Here is an 8,151-nt window from a genome sequence, read left to right as displayed (position 1 = left end):
ATATTTGCTTTTTAGCTTTTATATACATATATATATATATATATATATATATATATATATATATGTATATGTATGTATATATATATATATATATATGTATATGTATGTATATATGTAAAGTGAGATATGCTTTTCGTTAATTAAATAAAGGTATATTATTGCTTCAGATATAAATTCCAACAGATTTCTTTTATATGTAAAGTGAGATATGCTTTTCGTTAATTAAATAAAGGTATATTATATCTTCAGATATAAATTCCAACAGATTTCTTTTATATGGCCACACATTTTTGGAGTTTTAGTACAGAGAGAGGAAAAACATATAAAAAATGTATAACAAAGCCATTAAAATTACATTGAGAAAATAAATTTGTAGAACGAAATTTTATGTGAGTTAGTCGAGGAAGATCGGTCCAGTCGTGCACTAATTATCCGCTAAAACATACAGCGAATTAATGAATGTCGCGAGAGGTCCCATCGCGATCCATCGAGTTTTTCCGAATTTCCTCTTTCGAAGAGAAAAAAAAGTAGCCGGAGAGATCTCTTTCCTCGTGAAAAAAAAGGACTCTACAAAGAACATTTATATTAGCCTTTCTAATAGGCGAAGTCTCTAGATCCCTTAATAATAAGAAATAGAATTGAAAAGCATGTGATGATGTAAAATACATCCGTTTCTATAAGTACTCGAGTCATACGATCTTAATTGTTTATGATTCTTAAGCACCGATATGTGAGACGGGCAAAGAATTATACTCGATGCAAGTGCATCAAGCGAGGATGCAATGCGTTTTGGGGTATGACTGAAGTTCGACTTTACAGAATAAGAGAGAAACTATCTTCTCTCGGTTTTTCCGGTATAGACCGGAAACACACAGATGGGCTTATAATAAGAATACTTAATAATCTAATTAGATAAATACGATTGTATATTATACATATAGCTTGCAACAATTTTTCTAGGAACACAATCGGAAATATTTATTTTTATTCGAGCGTAAGAGCGTAAGACAAACTATTTGATAAAAGTCTGTGAGATAAAAGAATAAATGAGATGGAACAATTTAAATCTCTCGACGTAAGTCTTACGAGCATTTTTGAGAAACGAATAGTGGGATAAGTGCGCATTTATGTAAGGCATAGATGTTATGCAGTGCAAAGTCTGAGATTATCCATTTTACGCATGGTATTACATAGTTGTCACTGATATTATCGTTAAAAAGAGCAAGATATTTCAAGTGTCAAAACGGTTTCGAATTATTTTTAGAAATTTTTCTTGTGATATTTAAAGATTTCTCTTTCATTTCCATTTGTAATATATAAATAACAGCGTTTTTCTCGCTATTGTCAGAAAAAAGATTAGAATCGCCATCGTGAAATATCAAACTTCCTTAAATTCCATTTTGATTTCTTGACTCTTTTATTTTGTTTAATAAAGTCACTCGAGCTTATAATAACGATCATTTTCATCTTACATATATAAGCTCATTATTTTTATATAGCGAGATATGAAAGGAATATTGTTTAATTCCAAAGCAACGAAGGAGTAAAAACATTAAATTTTAAAACATGCAGGAGAAGTCGAAGATAATCTTTGCTTTTATTTTTGATCGATTTATTGCAAATTTTTAGTTGAATCATTCCTTTTTTATAGCGAACAAAGCGTCTCTTTCACTCGTATCATTGTATTTTTAGGTCGTGTGAGTTTACTTTTTTTTTTTTTTATATAAAACATTTTTTTTAAAACAGCAGCAATTCTTCGAGAATCGGATTTCTTTGAGTAAGGTTTTAAAACGTTAGACTATTTTTACATTTTATGTAGTGTGAGTTGTTTCTTTTTTTCGAAGAACTCTCAAAGGAAGATCAACTTTTATTTTCGGTTATTTCCTTTAAAATCAGGACGTAACATACCGAGAAACATAGGGCCACTAAAGTTTTTTAATTGAAAGAGACATATATCGTGAATGTAGAAGTATGCTTAAGACTCATCACGCAAATAATCTGCGTGTACTTATAATCTATTAAATTTAGTTATTATGAAGTTATCATGGATTGTAAAGGTTTAGATTTTTTCGTCATTTGTCTCAGTGAATTAAACTCGGTGAACGTTGATTAAATCGAACGATTTTAGATCGCTAATAAAACTGATCGAAATTCGTATCGATGATTTCATGTTGCACACATGTGTTAGGTGTATTAATTTGAAAATTAGAAATAATTTGGAATGTCAAAAGGAGCTTTGGTGAATTTTTTTAGAAGACTCATTTTGACTAAAACGTGAAGAGAAAAAAATATAAAGATAGTATGTGAATAGAAAGAGAAAGAGAGAGAGAATAAATGTGTATGCATGTGTACGTACGTATATGTACGTAAAATCGTGAGCAAGAGACTTCAAATTATGTCCGTATTTTTATGCTAGAAGTTAGAATGCGTAGAGAATTATTATGAATGTTGCTGCGAGAGTGAGCAGAAGGGAATGATACATATTGTATTATATTATATATATATATATATAAATGAAACAGATATTGTTTAAATAAAATTGATATATATAAATTCGACTGTTTTATTCATTCGTTATCTATATCGTCTCTAGAATTGTAAATAATATTGTGATAATTTATTTTTTTTAGTCTTTTATCAAATATAATATTATAATTTATATACTTCATTATTATTAAATTTATTTATATTTTATAAAATCCAATATCAATCTATTTATACTTTTTTTCTTAATTATATAAATTTATTATAATGCAATATTTCTCTCTCTCTCTCTCTCTTACACATGTGAAGTAATAGAATTTTATTGATCTTGTATAGACAAGAGTTCATATTTTAGAATATAGTGAAATTACTTTTTATACGTTAATATGTGTTTTTTCTCTTATTTCTATTGATAGAATATATTATTTTTAATTTGAAACCACGTATCCATAAACTTATTAAACAGTATCTAGTTATATGAATTTACCTATAAATCTGACAAAATATATAAATACTGTAGCTATAAATATTTATCTTATTATTAGGAAAAGGAAACGCATAGAAAAGAAACACGGATGCATTCTGTTATTTTTGACATTATCTTCGCGTATCGCTACCGTGGTTTCGAATTACAGTCCTCGATTTTCGTTATTTAATTATTTAATAATTGCGTTATGATTAATAATATAATTTGAAATCATATATTTATAAACTTTCTTTAAACGATACTTTTATATATTTGAATCTATATACATGAATTATATATATCTGTAGATATAACACAATATATGATAATTCAGCTACGAATATTTTCCTAAGACTTTGTCTACAATAGAATCGTAAATCGTAAGTCATAAAAAATTAACCAATCACAGTTAAATTTAGAGAAGAATAATCGAATCAGATTGATTAATTTCTTACGACTTACGACTCTATTGTAAACGAGACCTAAGGCAGGGAGCGCGCGAAGTAGCGCGCATGCGCATAGCTACTTTCGACGTAGTCTTCGTATAGCGCGCGGTGAATCGGAGCGGAGCGCGTCGTCTCCGTAGTTTTCGTATTATTTAATGTTTAAAATCGCATTGTGCTTGTACACGATAGTCGAAAATGCTAGGAGAAGTGTCGAGCGAGTGTCGGAAGGTATCAATTATCAAAAGTAATCGTTGTTCAACGTGCGTTTCTAATATTTCCGTTTCGTGCGATCGGAGTGATTTTGGACTCGACGCTCGACGCGAGTTTCGCGAGACGGGTAGTAGTGCGCATGCGCGCCATTTCCGCGGTCTCGCGCAGCGTCGCTTCTGAAATTCGGAGTCGTCTCACCGCGTCGTCTCCGCAGTTTTCGCGTTATTCAATATATAAGACCGCGTCGTGTGCATAGATGATAATCGGGAGTGCCGGATAAAGTGTCGCGCGATCGTCGGAAAGTATCATTTATCGAGTACAGTCGTTATTCGTCGTATACTTTTTCGTTTGCGTTTTTCGTGTAATCGACGCAACTTGAACTTGATAACGGGTGAGAGGACGATTTTATGACGAGCTGATTTAATTTGGTAAGTACATTGGTTTATTATTATATACAAGCGTTCGTTTATCGAGGAATATTATCTCTATTTTGCGTATGTACATATACATATACATATATGTATAATTATTATCTTTATTTTGTGTATATGTATTCTCTCTCTCTCTCTCTCTCTCTCTCTCTCTCTCTCTCTCTCTCTCGTAATATTTAATATTTTCCCATCACATTTAATACTTCACGACTTTCCACGACTATTACATACTTTATATATATTGAATCGAATCTTATTTTAGAGTTATTAGAATTAAAAACTTTTTTTTATTTTATCTTTTATTTATTCTATTTTTATTCTATATATTTATTTATTATATTTCATGTATTTTAATTATTTATTATTTATTTTATTTACAATCTAAAAATCTTGCATTATAAAAATTTTAATTATTAGACTATATATATATATATATATATATATATATATACATTGTATATATCATAATAATGCTACAAAATTTTAATTTCTATAAATTAATTTTTTTAAAAACATGATTATGTATTTTATATGCGTAATTACAATAATAAATATTAAATATTTTTAAATAAAATGTAATTTAAGATTAATTAATATTTTAAATTTTATTTTATTATTTAATTTATTATTTTTATTTATTATTTTTGTACAAATGTTTATTTATTTATTTATTATATAATGTGTGTTTTTGTTAATAATCATTAATATTTTCCTAATAGTATATATTTCCTGAGAGATACACTTATTTAATATTTCACAGTTTCTTCAGTGATTTTTGTGTAATTTTTGTGTAATATATTGGATTAAATCTTTCTTTAGAAAATTATTAGAAATATAAGAAATCTCTTTTTTAATAATATCATATTATTGATAATGTAAAGGCCATGTGTTAATCATCAAAGTTTTAATTATTTTATATATTATATTATAACAATATTATGAATATTAATTAACAAAATTAAGAAATTAAATTTACAACATTTCAATTTGTTTAAATTTAATTTTTTGATACCCACATGCAGAATCATGATAATAAATATATATTACTATATATATTTAAACGAAATTTATATAATTTAGAATCAATAAATATTCAGAACTCTATTTTACCTTAAAGATGAAAGTATGTCTTTCCGTATAACATCTGCGTTTTCGAGGCAATAAGACCTTGTGCTTTGTAGTCTCAAGATGTATTGTTATCAGGACTAACAATAAGCCGCAGAATTCATTGACGGCTACTAAATTCGCTTTCTTTGCGAGCACAAGCTGCTTAAGAGCGTGATTTGTCCTGAGATGCTTATTTGTCAAGCAAATACGTGACGTGTCAGCCGTCGAGTTCGAAGGACCGAAACATAATCCCTCGTGTTCGATAATTTCCGACGAATCCTTACGCGATATCGCGTGTTACGCCACCCTTTGCGAAACGCCGAGCGCGATCTTGTCTAATCGCTGGTATAAATATACTTTATCCTTCAACGATCTCTCGTGTTACTGTATCGATCAGATTACGGATAGGCATCATTATAACCACAGAAGCTCCAATAGAAGTAAGTCGAGCTCATCGTCGAGGTAAGAGATGCTAGAATGTTAACGAGACATACAAAAACAGATTTACGATAAAGGCAGGGAAAATTAGCTAAAGATTAATTCGACACATCGTTTTGTCTCCTATTTTTTATCACGATATACTTGAATATTTTGAAAATAAAGTGTTTCTTAATTTTTTTTTAATCAAATTTTTATTGCGAGAATTGTGAAAAAATTTATAGTGCATTTGATTTATATTACACAATTTTGATTTGATCAATTTTTTATTTGAATTCAATTATATAAAACTAATTTTTACATTCCTTGTTTTATATAAATAAAATATATTATTAAGATTGATATCTATGAAAAGAATAGAATTTTTATTCTATTTAAAAAATATATCTGCAAAAAATAAATATCAATCTTCTCAAAATTAAAAAATTAATAGCAATATTTAGCGATATATATATATATAAAACTTATACAATACAAATCTCTTTATAGTATAATATCGATTACGGTTGGGCGTAAATCAGAAAGATTCTGATTTATATTCTGAAATATATTTTCTCTTTAAATATAATACATATTCTCAAGAACACCAAAATAATCTCAAATAAATCGTAATAAATAAATCAAAATTGTAATAAAGGTAACGTCAATCATAAAAAGTGGCAGGAGCTTGTTTTATCCCACTAATTCCCGCTTGATGATAAATTGAGTGATCTGATTTTTAACTTTTGTTCTACTTTTCAGCATAAAATTGATAAGGTCTTTTACCTTTAACACCAATCGCATAGTCAACAATAATTATATCGTATTTATTCAGAAAATTCTAACAAACATCACAAAATTATTATTTGATAATTAAGTAATACACAATTTTTTTATTTGTCTCGTTCTCATGGAAGTTAAAACGTGCAACTAAAAAAATTTTTTAATAAAATATCAGATTTTTAAATTGTGAATGAGATTATAATGATTTAGTGAATGAGATTATAATGAGAGTCTAATAGTGTAAATAATCCAGGAAATTAATTATGAGAAAATAAGCGACATTGAGCTGCAAAGACACGACGTTTTAACGAAGCGTTTTGATTCAAAATCGCTGGCATCTGCTAGTTCTCAGGACTTGACAAACAAATTCGTAGACTTAATTGTTGCGCAATTTCTCATACAAATGTCTCAGAATATCCTTACAATGCGCTTTCTGTAAATTCCCTCTTCTCGTACGAACTTTATCATGTCTTACTCTTTGTTGTTCATGTCTTACTTCGTATCTCACAAAATGTATATTGCATGCTAATCATTCAGCGAAACAATAATTGAAGGAATTAAAATGTCTTAATTATTACGCAAATATATACATACACATATTTACGTAAATTTATTATATATATTTTATTATTATTATAAATTTATTATTTATATATATTATTTATTATATATATATATTATTAATGGCAATGGTACGATCATTAATTCAATTACATTTAGAGAGAGAGAGAGAGAGAGAGAGAGAGAGAGAGAGAGAATTTGCACATTATTAATAATAGAAATCTCTCTTTTATTCTTTCTAAATGTAATTGAATTAATGATCATACTACTGCTATTTCTCTTCATCATCTTTGACTCTTCTATATTATTACACAAGTCGTAAAGTCAGAATGATTGGACATTGATGTTTATTGTCAAAGTTGTCGCATTAATTTAAAAATTAAGTACACAAAAAGAAATGACAGAAGATTTAAAAATACATAGAAAGTTATAGAAAAGAAATCTATAAGCTTTGCACGATTGTCATTCCTATTAGTTGTGATAATAATTAAATTAAAGGTTAAAAAATTGATATTATATTTTTTTCTTTAATCAAAATTTTATTTTTTATTTAAAGTATTTTGAATTGATTTAATCTTTAATTAACTATTAAAAAACGTAATGGAAAACTAAATTATTGAGGCTATTCCACCAGTTATGTAACACATTCGTACTTTGTCAGTTAAGGGTTAATTAGACTGACAAGTAGCCGGTACGAAGGGTACGGTGATGTTCAGCGACCTAGATTTTAATTGTAAAAGTTATTCGGTTGCATTTAATGGCATATCTTCGCGGCCGACGACAACCGAGTGGCAATATTATATGATAATATCGGGCAACTTTAATATCTGCCAAGCTCGTTCTCGAGCGCGATATTGCATGCTACTACGTGTTTACGTAATATGCTATCGTTTTCGTTGTAATAAACAGACGAGTGCCACACGCGCCCGTAAACTTATGAAATATATCTAGCATACGAATATATCTAACATACAATTTTCGTATTACTAATGATTGCTATTTAGTAATTAGAAATATTAATTAATAAAACAACGAATCTGCTCACTTCTCGTCAATCAATTCTCGAGTCTAGAAGCGTAAAATTTTTCTTAAGATATCGTTGAATCTTTTCTATTTTAATTTTCACCTTTTATTTTGTATCTCTCTATATATACATCAATTTTTATATTGGAAATTAATTACAAAAATTAAGGAATATTTAAATAGTCATTGAAATAAGATTATTTAATCTTCTTTTTTTTCTAAA

The 8,151-nt window shown here is 28.0% G+C and overlaps 1 protein-coding gene across 2 annotated transcripts in view; it reads left to right on the top strand.

The window, feature by feature from the left end:
* Positions 1-3,793: 3,793 nt before the first annotated feature.
* Oamb (Octopamine receptor in mushroom bodies) overlaps positions 3,794-8,151 on the top strand; it is a 117,937-nt gene continuing 113,579 nt past the window's right edge. Inside the window, exon 1 of one of the 2 annotated variants that reach the window (XM_072903851.1) lies at positions 3,794-4,034. The gene's annotated coding sequence lies outside the window, so the exon portion shown is untranslated. Of the gene's footprint in view, positions 4,035-5,421; positions 5,607-8,151 lie in introns of those variants that run through there. The other variant, XM_072903853.1, reaches the window with a different exon arrangement.

The sequence above is a fragment of the Anoplolepis gracilipes genome, chromosome 12, assembly GCF_047496725.1.
Source record: "Anoplolepis gracilipes chromosome 12, ASM4749672v1, whole genome shotgun sequence".
NCBI classification, from domain to species: domain Eukaryota; kingdom Metazoa; phylum Arthropoda; class Insecta; order Hymenoptera; family Formicidae; genus Anoplolepis; species Anoplolepis gracilipes.
Note: the sequence above shows the minus strand (reverse complement) of the source record. Positions and strands in the feature narration are given on the sequence as shown.